The sequence below is a fragment of the Lithobates pipiens genome, unplaced genomic scaffold (assembly GCF_037356315.1).
Source record: "Lithobates pipiens isolate NorthernLeopardFrog02 unplaced genomic scaffold, aLitPip1_a1.2 Scaffold_70, whole genome shotgun sequence".
In the NCBI taxonomy this organism is placed as follows: Eukaryota; Metazoa; Chordata; class Amphibia; order Anura; family Ranidae; genus Lithobates; species Lithobates pipiens.
In genome coordinates this window covers 1,862,416-1,875,312 of record NW_027507893.1, presented here as the reverse complement: position 1 = coordinate 1,875,312, position 12,897 = coordinate 1,862,416, and the positions used below count along the sequence as shown (strand labels likewise).

The 12,897-nt window shown below is 48.1% G+C and overlaps 1 non-coding gene and 15 pseudogenes across 1 annotated transcript; all 16 read right to left on the bottom strand.

The window, feature by feature from the left end:
• Positions 1-6,974: 6,974 nt before the first annotated feature.
• On the bottom strand, positions 6,975-7,093 carry LOC143959349 (5S ribosomal RNA; annotated as a pseudogene).
• A 107-nt stretch (positions 7,094-7,200) lies between these two features.
• On the bottom strand, positions 7,201-7,319 carry LOC143959351 (5S ribosomal RNA; annotated as a pseudogene).
• A 108-nt stretch (positions 7,320-7,427) lies between these two features.
• On the bottom strand, positions 7,428-7,546 carry LOC143959344 (5S ribosomal RNA; annotated as a pseudogene).
• A 108-nt stretch (positions 7,547-7,654) lies between these two features.
• Positions 7,655-7,773, bottom strand: LOC143959331 (5S ribosomal RNA; annotated as a pseudogene).
• A 113-nt stretch (positions 7,774-7,886) lies between these two features.
• On the bottom strand, positions 7,887-8,005 carry LOC143959329 (5S ribosomal RNA; annotated as a pseudogene).
• A 287-nt stretch (positions 8,006-8,292) lies between these two features.
• LOC143959335 (5S ribosomal RNA) lies at positions 8,293-8,411 on the bottom strand (annotated as a pseudogene).
• A 108-nt stretch (positions 8,412-8,519) lies between these two features.
• On the bottom strand, positions 8,520-8,638 carry LOC143959348 (5S ribosomal RNA; annotated as a pseudogene).
• A 559-nt stretch (positions 8,639-9,197) lies between these two features.
• LOC143959334 (5S ribosomal RNA) lies at positions 9,198-9,315 on the bottom strand (annotated as a pseudogene).
• A 108-nt stretch (positions 9,316-9,423) lies between these two features.
• Positions 9,424-9,542, bottom strand: LOC143959328 (5S ribosomal RNA; annotated as a pseudogene).
• A 109-nt stretch (positions 9,543-9,651) lies between these two features.
• Positions 9,652-9,770, bottom strand: LOC143959347 (5S ribosomal RNA; annotated as a pseudogene).
• A 108-nt stretch (positions 9,771-9,878) lies between these two features.
• Positions 9,879-9,997, bottom strand: LOC143959327 (5S ribosomal RNA). Its single transcript, XR_013270208.1, has one exon. It is a non-coding gene; the product is annotated as a 5S ribosomal RNA (ribosomal RNA).
• Positions 9,998-10,514: 517 nt separating this feature from the next.
• On the bottom strand, positions 10,515-10,633 carry LOC143959340 (5S ribosomal RNA; annotated as a pseudogene).
• A 109-nt stretch (positions 10,634-10,742) lies between these two features.
• On the bottom strand, positions 10,743-10,860 carry LOC143959337 (5S ribosomal RNA; annotated as a pseudogene).
• Positions 10,861-10,946: 86 nt separating this feature from the next.
• On the bottom strand, positions 10,947-11,065 carry LOC143959350 (5S ribosomal RNA; annotated as a pseudogene).
• Positions 11,066-11,173: 108 nt separating this feature from the next.
• LOC143959342 (5S ribosomal RNA) lies at positions 11,174-11,292 on the bottom strand (annotated as a pseudogene).
• A 109-nt stretch (positions 11,293-11,401) lies between these two features.
• Positions 11,402-11,520, bottom strand: LOC143959352 (5S ribosomal RNA; annotated as a pseudogene).
• Positions 11,521-12,897: the final 1,377 nt, after the last annotated feature.

Sequence of the window (12,897 nt, the reverse complement as noted above, 5' to 3'; positions counted from 1 at the left end):
CTGCTTAGCATACGAGATTGGGGCTCATTCAGGGTGATGTGGCCATAGGCGATCTTGCTGGCGACCATCAACCCTCTTGACAAACGCCAAGATGGTCACCTCGGCAAACAAGCAGAAAAATAAAACAGGTCATCGACGCCAACAACATATTAAAAAAATTTCTACGGCACCTGATATTCCCAGGCGGTCTCCCAACCAGGCCCGACCCTGCCTAGCATCTGAGCTCAGACGAGATCGGCGCATTCAGGGTGAGGTGGCCATAGGTGATCTTGCTTGCCACTCTCAACCCTCTGGAAAAACGCCAAGATGGTCACCTCGGTAAACAAGCAGAAAAATAAAACAGGTCGTCGACGCCAACAACATATTAAAAAAAGCCTACGGCACCTGGTATTCCCAGGTAGGGATGAGCCGAACACCCCCCGGTTCGGTTCGCACCAGAACTTTCGAACGGACCCCAAATTCGAAAGAACTTTAGAACCCCATTGAAGTCTATAGGACTCGAACGTTCGAAATGAAAAGTGCTAATTTTAACGGCTAATATGCAAGATACTGTCCTAAAAAGGGTTTGGGGACCTGGCTCCTGACCAAGGGGACATGGGTCAATGCCTAAAATGTTTTTAAAAATGGACGTTTTGGCGGGAGCACTGATTTTAATGACGATTAAAGTGAAAAAAAAAGTGAAATATTCCTTTAAATATGGTGCCTGGGGGGTGTCTGTAGTATGCCTGTTCAGTGCCACGTGTTTCCCGTGTTTAGAACAGTCCCTGCACAAAATGACATTAAACGGAAATAACACCATTTAAAACTGCTTGCGGTTTTAATGTTATATCTGGTTCCTGCAATATGGTTGAAAATCATTGAGAAAAATGGCATGGGTAGCCCTCCCTGCCCATTACCAGCCCCTTTAGGTCTTGTACGCATATTAAGGGGAACCCCGTACCCATATTAAAAAAAGGAAATGCGTGTGGCCCCCAGGCCCTATATACTCAGAACAGCAGTATACAGGCGGTGCAAACAAGACAGGGACTGTGTAGGTTTGTTGTGTTAAGTTGAATCTGTTTGTAATTTTCAACTGGTACATTTTTAAAGTGTAGCTCCAGTCAAAAAAACTATTTTTAAGCTTTTTGGAAAACATAGGGAAGGGTTATCACCCCTGTATAATTTGTTTTGTCGTCCATCTTTTTTCATCTCACTTGCTGTTGTCTCCTTCCGTTTGCAAGTAGGAGATGTTTGTAAATTGGATGTTTGAAAGTAGGGGCCTGCCCTATATGCTCTGCAGAAATGGCCGAACAAGGTGTTGGTTTTGCCACAACATTGTAAGCCCTCAAAGTGACTCTTGGTGGGCGCTGGAGCGCCCTGCTGTGAACGATTATATCAAGAATTGTAATTACATGCCATTGTTGAACAGTGGTAGAAAAATTGACCTTTGGTGGTTGTGGTGCTGGTGCCACAACACTATAAGTCCTCACCGTTACTCTGGGTGGGCACAGGAAGGGGCCCTCCTGTGAAATATTATATCAAGAATTGTAATTACATGTCCCTGTTAAACAGGGGCAGAAAAATTGGGCCTTAGGCACTGCTGCTGGTGCCACCACACTGCAACCTCTCCCATATACTCTAGTTTTATTGCAGGAATTAGCCCTGCTGCAAAGCATTGCATCAAAAATTGTACTTAAACGCCCCTGTTAAACAGGGGCAGAAAAATTGGGCCTTAGGCACTGGTGCTGGTGCCACCACACTGCAACCTCTGCCATATACTCTAGTTTTATTGCAGGAATTAGCCCTGCTGCAAAGCATTGCATCAAAAATTGTAATTAAACGCCCCTGTTAAACAGGGGCAGAAAAATTGGGCCTTAGGCACTGGTGCTGGTGCCACCACACTGCAACCTCTGCCATATACTCTAGTTTTATTGCAGGAATTAGCCCTGCTGCAAAGCATTGCATCAAAAATTGTAATTAAACGCCCCTGTTAAACAGGGGCAGAAAAATTGGGCCTTAGGCACTGGTGCTGGTGCCACCACACTGCAACCTCTCCCATATACTCTTGTTTGATTGCAGGAATTAGCCCTGCTGCAAAGCATTGCATCAAAAATTGTACTTAAACGCCCCTAAAAAACAAAAAAAACAGGGGCAGAAAAATTGGGCTGATGGCATCAACCAGAACCAGAAATGTTCTTCCAACATATCAGCGGAGGAGGAAGAGGATAGACAATCAACATAACAGGACAGTCACTCAGCATCAGCATAGGCAGTCTTGAAGGGATGTGATATTTAAAAAAAAATTATTCTGTTACATCAGCTTCAGGTGCTTGGTAGCTGTGGGTGATCCAAGACTGATTCATCTTGATGAAGGTCAGTCGATCAACTGATTCGGTGGACAGACGCACCCTGTGATCGGTAACAAAGCCACCAGCAGCACTGAAGGTGCGTTCTGAAAGAACGCTGGATGCAGGACAGGCCAGTAGCTCAATTGCATACTGTGCAAGCTCTGGCCAGTGATCCATCCTCAAGACCCAGTAAGCCAGAGGATTTTCGGTGGGAAAGGTGTCCAAGTCTGACCTTGCCCCTAGGTATTCCTGCACCATGTAAATCAGACGCTGGAGATGGGTGCTGGAACCGATCATACCTTGGGGCTGCGGACTAAAAAAAGGTCTGAAAGAATCAGTCAGACGGCCACCTTCTCCACTGCTCCTTCTGACCGATGCCTCAGCAACACGTTGTCCAGGACCAGGAGTTTGTAACCTCCCAGTCTCTGGGAACGCGTTGCACAGACCTTTCTGCAAGGCCTCCCGGAGATGTCTCATCCTCTGCTCCCTCTGCGATGGCAAGATAAGGTCAGCAACCTTACCCTTGTACCGTGGATCAAGGAGAGTGGCCAGCCAGTAATGGTCCCTCTCCTTGATCCGAAGAATACAAGGATAATTCCGCAGGCTTTGCAGGATCAGGGAGGCCATGCAGCGTAGGTTAGCTGAGGCATTCGGTCCGGAGTCCTCTGGGTCACTAAGGACAACATGATCCGCAGCTACCTCCTCCCAGCCACGTACAAGTCCACGTGTTTCTTGGGACTGTAAATCATCCCTATAAGACTGCTGCTGCTGATGCTGAGTGCCAGCCTCCACCTCCATGCTGACACAATCATCCTCCTCCTCCTCTTCCTCCTCCTCATCATCCTCTTCCTGTGTGATGGGTGGCACAGCAGGAACACTGTCTGGATAAAGGGGGCCTTGAGAGGCAAGGAAGTCCTCCTCTTCCTGCCTCTGTTCTGCCTCAAGTGCCCTGTCCATTATTCCACGCAGCGTATGCTCCAAGAGGTGGACAAGAGGTACAGTGTCACTGATGCATGCACTGTCACTGCTCACCATCCTTGTGGCCTCCTCAAACGGTGACAGGACAGTGCATGCATCCCTGATCATGCCCCACTGGCGTGGTGAGAAAAAACCAAGCTCCCCTGACCCTGTCCTGGTGCCGTAGTCACACAGCTACTCATTGATGGCCCTCTGCTGCGTGTGCAGCCGCTGCAGCGTGGCCAATGTTGAGTTCCATCTGGTGGGCATGTCACATATAAGGCGGATCTTGGGCAGGTTCAACTCCTTTTGGAGCTCAGCCAGCTGAGCACAGGCATTAAATGATCGGCAGAAATGCACACAGACTTTCCTGGCCTGCTTCAGGACATCCTGTAAGCCGGGGTACCTGCCAAAGAACCGCTGCACCACCAGGTTAAGGACGTGAGCTACACAGGGCACATGGGTCAGTTGTCCCTGTCGGAGGGCGGAGAGGAGGTTGGTGCCATTGTCGCAAACCACCATTCCTGGCTTAAGCTGGCGTGGCGTCAACCACCTCTCGGCCTGCCCCTGCAGAGCTGACAAAATATCCGCCCCAGTGTGGCTCCTGTCCCCCAAACAAACCAGCGCAAGCATGGCATGGCATCGTTTTCCCTGCGTACTTGCGTAGCCCCTGGAACGCCTACGGAGCACCGCTGGTTCTGAGGACAGAGCACTGGAAGAGGCCATGGAGGAAGAAGAAGAGGAGGGGGTGGAGGAGAGAGGTGTGTCACAACCAATAGTAGCATTTTGGAGGCGTGGTGGCGGAACAACCTCCAACACTACTGCACCTTGTCCTGCATCCTTCCCAGCTGCCAGAAGAGTGACCCAATGGGCCGTGAAAGACAGGTAACGTCCCTGTCCATGCCTGCTGGACCATGAGTCAGCGGTAATATGCACCTTACCGCTGACCGCTCTGTCCAGCGAGGCAAGGACATTGCCTTCCACATGCCGGTAGAGAGCCGGAATCGCCTTCCGTGAGAAAAAGTGGCGTTTGGGGACCTGCCACTGAGGAACCGCACATTGTACAAACTCACGGAAGGGGGCCGAGTCTACCAACTGAAAAGGCAGCAGTTGAAGTGCTAGCAATTTAGCCAAGCTAGCATTCAACCACTGGGCATGTGGATGGCTGGGAGTGAACTTCTTTCGCCGGTCCAGCAGCTGGGGCAGGGACATTTGCCTGCTATAATCGGACGTGGGTGTACCGCTAGCAGAGTTCCCGGAAGCACTTGGCTGTGACACATCTAATTCTACACCTTCATTCCTCTCAGAGCAGGTTTCAGAGAGGACTGAAGGTCTAGTGGGGTTGGAGATGTCAGCTGATGAGGAACAAGGAGAGGTCCCCTTTGTTCTTTGGTGTGGGTCTTTGAGGTACGCTTGCCAACGAGCTGCATGGCAGGTCAACATATGTCTGGTCAAGCATGTGGTGCCCAAGCGGCTGATGTTTTGGCCACGTGAGATACGCTTGAGACATATGTTGCAAATAGCAGCGGTGCGATCTGATGCACTCGTCTCAAAAAAGGCCCACACCAAAGAACTTTTAGAATAACGCGCAGAGGCAGCGCTCTGCACAGGTGGAGCTCTGCGGTGTGATTCAGTCGGTGTGCTGCACCTAAGCTGGCCCCCGGAGGGCATCCTGCCTCATTTGACATGTGCCTCCTCCTCCTCCTCCTCCTCCTTTCTCCTTCCAGGCACCCACGTGGAGTCAGTGCCCTCATCATCCCCTCCCTCTTCATCGCTGTAGCAAACCTGGCAGTATGCTGCAGCTTGTGGAACATGACTGCCAGATTGCTGTCCTTCTTGAGCATCCCCTCTCTCTGCGCTCACGCTACTGCCTTCCTCTAGCTGAGTGTCATCATCAGAGCCCACAAAACACTGGGCATCCTCCTGGAGCATGTACCCAACACTGTGCTCAAAGAGTTCAGGAGACTCCTCAGGAGGACGTGGTGGGTCTAAGGAAGGAGTCACTGATGATGACATTGAGAGGAGGGAAGACGATGCGTTGGCAGCTGCTTTGCTAGTACCCTGAGACTGGGTGAGAGAGGATGAGGAGGATGAAGAGGGCTTGGTCATCCACTCTACCAAGTCGTTGGCATGTTGCGGTTCAACATGTCCAGCTGCCGAAAAGAAGGACAAGCGTGTCCCATGGCCACGTGCTGATGACAATGCACCGCGTCCACGACCAGCACTGTTGTCTCTAGACACAGAGCCTGCTTGCCCTCTTTTATCGGCTCGCGCCTGTCTGCCTCTCCTTGCTGGCCTTTCAGACATGGTAATGGCCTGAAAGGAGTTGGGTAAAAAAGCAGTTGGGTAGTGTATATTGTGCTAGAGGCACACAACACCCACTAACTCCTGCAGATGTCTTTATTATAGAACACCAGAGATAAAGGGGTATATACAGATGTATACTGTGTTGTGCTGGAGGCACACACAACTTCCAATAACTCCTGCATATGGCAAGTGGGCTCAAATAGAGAACAGCTATGTAGGTGGATATAGCGGTATGTACTGGGTACAGAGCACGCAGACAGCACGCACTATCTCCTAACACTACTGACTGCAAGCTCTATTATAAAAGATAGGTCACTATATAGGTGAGGTGAATATAGCGGTGTATACTGCGGTCAGGGCACGCAGACAACAACCACTACACAACAGCAAGATCGAAAATCGTCCGAAAACGATCGGTATGTACTGTGTTGAAGGTACACAGAACACCCACTAACTCCTGCAGATGCCTTTATTATAGAACACCAGAGATAAAGGGGTATATACAGATGTATACTGTGCTGTGCTGGAGGCACACACAACTTCCAATAACTCCTGCAGATGGCAAGTGGGCTCAAATAGAGAACAGCTATGTAGGTGGATATAGCGGTATGTACTGGGTACAGAGCACGCAGACAGCACACACTATCTCCTAACACTACTGACTGCAAGCTCTATTATAAAAGATAGATCACTATATAGGTGAGGTGAATATAGCGGTGTATACTGCGGTCAGGGCACGCAGACAACAACCACTACACAACAGCAAGATCGAAAATCATCCGAAAACGATCGGTGTGTACTGTGTTGAAGGTACACTGAACACCCACTGCTTCAGACGCCAACACACTACACAAGGCCGCCACGCTGGCGGCCTTATATAGTGTGGGGCGTGCACTACACAGCCTGAGCTATGATTGGCCACAGGCATCCTGCCTGTGGCCAATCATGGCTCTCCTCGCTGCTGGCGCTGCGATTGGCCAAGCATGCGGGGTCACAGTGCATGCTTGGCCAATCATGAGCCAGCATTGCACTGCGCCATCGCAGTGCATTGTGGGCCGTGAGCGCCACACGAATTTGGCGCGAACGGACCAAAATGTTCGGACTTCGCCGAACGGACGAACAGCCAATGTTCGAGTCGAACGTATGTTCGACTCGAACATGAAGCTCATCCCTATTCCCAGGCAGTCTCCCATCCAGGTACTGACCAGGCCTGACCCTGCTAAGCATCCGAGAACAAACAAGAACGGGCGCATTCAGGGTGATGTGGTCGTAGGTGATCTTGCTGGTCACTCTCAACCCTCTTGACAAACGCCAAGATGGTCACCTCGGCAAACAAGCAGAAAAATAAAACAGGTCGTCAACGCCAACAACATATTAAAAAAATGCCTACGGCACCTGTTATTCCCAGGATGTCTCCCTTCCAGGTATTAACCAGGCCCGACCCTGCTTAGCATCTGAGATCAGACGAGATCGGGCGCATTGAAGGCATGGTGGCCGTAGGCAATCTTGCTGGTCACTCTCAACCCTCTTGACAAACGCCAAGATGATCACCTCGGAAAACACACAGAAAAATAAAACAGGTCGTTGACGCCAACAACATTTAAAAAAAAGCCTATGGCACCTGGTATTCCCAGGAGGTCTCCCATCCAGGTACTAACCAGACACGACCCTGCTTAGCATCCAAGATCAGAAGAGATTGGGAACATTCAGGGTGATGTAGCCATTGGCGATCTTGCTGGCCACTCTCAACCCTCTTGACAAACGCCAAGATGGTCACCTCAGCAAACAAGCAGAAAAAAAAACAGATCGTTGATGCCAACAACATATTAAAAAAAATGAATACGGCACCTGGCATTCCCAGGCGGTCTCCCATCCAGATATTAACCAGGCCCGACCCTGCTTAGCATCTCAGATCAGATGAGATCAGGAGCATTCAGTGTGATGTGGCCGAAGAGGAATTTGCTGGCCACTTTCAACACTCTTGACAAACGCCAAAATGGTCACCTCGGCAAACAAGCAGAAAAATAAAACAGGTTGTCGACGCCAACAACATATTAACCAAAAGGCTACGGCACCTGATATTCCCAGGCGGTCTCCCATTCAGGTATTAACCAGGCCCGACCCTGCTTAGCATCTGAGATCAGACAAGATCAGGAGCATTCAGTGTGATGTGGCCATAGGTGGTCTTGCTGAAAAAATCTCAACCCTCTTGACAAACACCAATATGGTCACCTCTGCAAACAAGCAGATAAACAAAACAGGTCGTCGACGCCAACAACATATTAAAAAAAAATAAGCCTACATCACCTGGTATTCCCAGGCGGTCTCCCATCCAAGTACTAACCAGGCCTGACCCTTCTTAGCATCCAAGATCAGATGAGATCGGGTGCATTCAGGGTGATGTGGCCATAAATGTTCTTGCTGGCCATTCCCAACCCTATTGACAAGCAAGCTAGAAAATAAAACAGGTTGTCGATGCCACCAACATATTAACAAAAAGTCTACGCCACCTGGTATTCCCAGGCGGTCTCCTATCCAGGTACTAACCAGGCCCCAGCCTGCTTACCATCCCACATTAGACGAGATCGGGTGCATTCAGGGTGATGTGGCAATATGCGATCTTGCTGGCCACTCTCAACCCTCTTGACAAACAATCAAAAAAATAAAACAGGTCATCGACGCCACCAACATATTAAACAAAAGCCTGCGGCACCTGGTATTCCCAGGTGGTTTCCCATCCAGGTACTAACCAGGCCCAACCCTGCTTAGCATCTGAGATCAGATGAGATCGGGTGCCGTCAGAGTGATCTGGCTGTTCATGATCTTGCTGTCCACTCTCAACCCTCATAACAAACGCCAAGATAGTCACCCCGGCAAACAAGCAGAAAAATAAAACAGGTCGTCGACGCCAATAACATATTAAAAAAAAGCCTGCGGCACTTGGTATTCCCAGGTGGTCTCCCATCCATGTACTAACCAGGCCTGACCCTGCTTAGCATTCAAGATCAGACAAAATCGAGTGCATTCAGGGAGATGTGGCTGTATGCTATCTTGCTTGCCACTCTCAACCCTCTTGACAAATGCTAAGATGGTCACCTTTGCAAACAAGCAGATAAACAAAACAGGTAGATGCCAACAACATATTAAGAAAAAGCCAACAGCAGCTGGTATTCCCAGGCGGTCTTCCATCCAGATACTAACCAGGCCCAATACTGCTTAGCATCTGAGATCAGATGAAATCGTGAACATTCATGGTGATGTGGCTGTAGGGGATCTTGCTGGCTACTCTCAACCCTCTTGACAAATGCTAAGATGGTCACCTCGGCAAACAAGCAGAAAAATAAAACAGGTCGTTGACGCCAACGACATATTAAAAAAATGCCTTTGGCACCTGGTATTCCCAGGTGGTCTCCCATCCAGGTGCTAACCAGGCAAGACCCTGCTTAGCATCTTAGATGAGACGAGATCGGTCGCATTCAGGGTGATGTGGCCTTAGGCAATTTTGCTGGCCACTCCCAACCATCTTGACAAACGCCAAGATGGTCACCTCGGAAAACACGCAGAAAAATAAAACAGGTCGTTGACGCCAACAACATATTAAAAAAAAGCTTACGGCACCTAGTATTCCAAGGCGGTCTCCCATCCAGATACTAACCAGGCCTGACCTTCTTAGCCTCCGAGATCTGATGAGATCGGGCGCATTCAAGGTGATGTGGCCATAGGCGGTCTTGCTGGCCACTCTCAACCCCCTTGACAAACGTCAAGATGGTCACCTCGGCAAACAAGCAGAAAAATAAAACAGGTCGTCGACGTCAACAACATATTAAAAAAAAGCCTACGGCACCTGGTATTCCCAAGCGGCCTCCCATCCAGGTACTAACCAGGACCGACCCTGCTTAGCATCCAAGATCAGACGAGATTGGGAACATTCAGGGTGATGTGGCCATTGATGATCTTGCTGGCCACTCTCAACCCTCTTGACAAACGCTAAGATGGTCACCTCAGCAAACAAGCATTAAAAAAAAAACAGATCGTTGATGCCAACAACATATTCAAAAAATGAATACAGCACCTGGTATTCCCAGGAGGTCTCCCATCCAGGTACTAACCAGGCCCAAACCTGCGTAAAATCCGAGATCAGGCAAGATCGGGCGCATTCAGGGTGATGTAGCCATAGGGGATCTTGCTGGCCACTCTCAACCCTCTTGACACACGCCAAGATGGTCAACTCGGCAACCAAGCAGAAAATAAAACAGGTCGTCTACGTCAACAACATATAAAAAAAAAAGCCTACGGCACCTGGTATTCCCAGGTGGTCTCCCATCCAGGTACTTACCAGGCCCGACCCTGCTTAGCATCCGAGATCAGATGAGATCGGAAACATTCAGGGTGATGTGGCCGTAGGGGATCTTGCTGGCCACTCTCATCCCTCTTGACAAATGCCAAGGTGGTCACCTCGGCAAAGAAGCAGAAAATTAAAACAGGTCGTCGATGCCAACAACATCCATCCAGGTACTAAGCAGGCCCAACCCTGCTTAGCATTCTAGATCAGAAGAGATCGGGTGCATTCAGGGTGATGTGGCTATAGGCAATCTTTCTGGCCACTCTCAACCCTCTTGACAAACGCCAAGATGGTCACCTCGGCAAACAAGCAGAAAAATAAAACAGGTCGTCGACGCCAACAACATATTAAAAAAAAAACACGTCACCGGAAATCCCAGGCGGTGTCCCATCCAGATATTAACCAGGCCCGAACTTGCTTAGCATCTGAGATTAGACAAGATCAGGAGCATTCAGTGTGATGTAGCCAAAGAGGATTTTGCTGGCCACTTTCAACACTCTTGACAAACGCCAAGATGGTCACCTCGGCAAACAAGCAGAAAAATAAAACAGGTTGTCGACGGCAACAACATATTAACCAAAAGGCTATGGCACCTTGTATTCCCAGGCGGTCTCCCATCCAGGTATTAACCATGCCCGACCCTGCTTAGCATCTGAGATCAGACAAGATCAGGAGCATTCAGTGTGATGTGGCCATAGGCGATCTTGCTGAAAAAATCTCAACCCTCTTGACAAACACCAATATAGTCACCTCTGCAAACAAGCAGATAAACAAAACAGGTCGTCGACGCCAACAACATATTAAAAAAAAGCCTACGTCACCTGGTATTCCCAGGCGGTCTACCATCCAGGTACTAACCAGGCCTGACCCTTCTTAGCATCCAAGATCAGACGAGATCGGTGCATTCAGGGTGATGTGGCCATAGACGTTCTTGCTGGCCATTCTCAACACTATTGACAAGCAAGCTAGAAAATAAAACAGGTTGTCGACGCCACCAACATATTAAAAAAAAAAGCCTACGGCAACTGGTATTCCCAGGCAGTCTCCCATCCAGGTACTAACCAGGTCCAACCCTGCTTAGCATCCGAGATCAGATGAGATCGGGCACACTCAGAGTGATGTGGCCGTAGGCGATCTTGCTGCCAACTCTCAACCTTCTTGACAAACGTCAAGATGGTCACCTCGGCAAACAAGCAGAAAAATAAAACAGGTTGTCGACGTCAACAACATATTAACAAAAATGCTACGGCACCTGGTATTCCCAGGCGGTCTCCTATCCAGGTACTAACCAGGCCCCAGCCTGCTTACCATCCCAGATTAGACGAGATCGGGTGCATTCAGGGTGATGTGACCGTAGTGGATCTTCCTGGCCATTCTCAACCCTATTGACAAACGCCAATATGGTCACCTCTGCAAACAAGCAGATAAACAAAACAGGTCGTCGACGCCAACAACATATTTAAAAAATAGCCTACGTCCCTTGGTATTCCCAGGCAGTCTCCCATCCAGGTACTAACCAGGCCCAACCCTGCTTAGCATCCGAGATCAGATGAGATCGGGTGGATTCAGGGTGATGTGGCCATAAGCGATCCTGCTGGCCACACTCAACCCTCTTGACAAATGCCAAGATGGTCACCTCGGCAAACAAGCAGAAAAATAAAACAGGTCGGGGGCGTGGCCTGCACCGGAGGAAGATGGCAGCATAGTCTGAGAGCTCCGCCACCCAGGCCTCCTAAGTGTAGTGATATATTTTATGTAGTTGGTAAATGATTAATTCGTTATTATAAGTACTCTTCCGCAGCAACCCAATTCTTCCAGAGAGATGCACTTTATTGACTTCCAGCACAGAACAAAGTCTTGCAACAGATCACACAATCCAACAGAGTAGATCTTACAAATCTAGAACATATTCAGAGCTCCATGTTCCTTAATCCTTGGTGCCTTCATAACTACACACCCAAACAAGACTGAATGCCATGTTATATATACTACGCATTGAATGGCTGAGCAATTTGATTGGCCCTTTCCATTAAATGCTTTGATCTCCTTGTGTCTTTTTTCCAGAGTGACAAAAGATTACCCCTAGCCGTGAACAGCTGTAGTCATAAACTGCCCTAGTTTGCATTCTTGCATATTAACACCAACAAGTTTCCTTCAATATGCGCAATTCGATTAACAGATACCACCTTAACAACCTTTTGGTGTATAGAATAAGGCCTATCCCCAATCTAAATTCTTGCATATTAACACCAGCAAGTTTCCTTCAATATGCGCAATTAGATTAACAGATACCACCTTAACAACCTTTTGGTCAACAAGTCCCCTTTGATATGTGTAATTGAGTTGGCTCCGACAAGTCACTCAACAAGTCAGTCAACTGAAATCTGGCCTGGTCAATCTTGTACTGTATGTGTCCATATAACACTATATATAAAAAATACATGGACACACACACACATATACATTATATATATATATATATATATATATATATATATATATATATATATATATATATATATATATATATAGATATACATACATACACACAAAACCCACTACATCTGTCAAATCTTTTTTCTCTGTCGAATATTTTCTCTATATAATCTTGGACTAATAGAGGTAAGGTTAGGCACATTCGACCACAGGTTCTATAGACACAGATTGTTATTGTCAGAGTCACGTTGAATGTCCTATTCTATATCGAACTGTTGTAACAACGAAAACGAAAATAAAGCATTTATTTATGTCGGATCTGTAGTTTTTCGGATTCTGTGCTTTCGTTATCGTTTGACAAAATGAAAACGAAAATACCTGAAATTCGGATGAAAACGAATGCATGTGTCTACTCCTTTCTCGTTTCAGTAAGTCTCTGATCAATTTGAATACATAATTTAATAAAAGCTTCGAGGTCATCAGGACTTTCTACTCTGGCAAGCTCATCTTTTACTTGTTCCGAGAGTC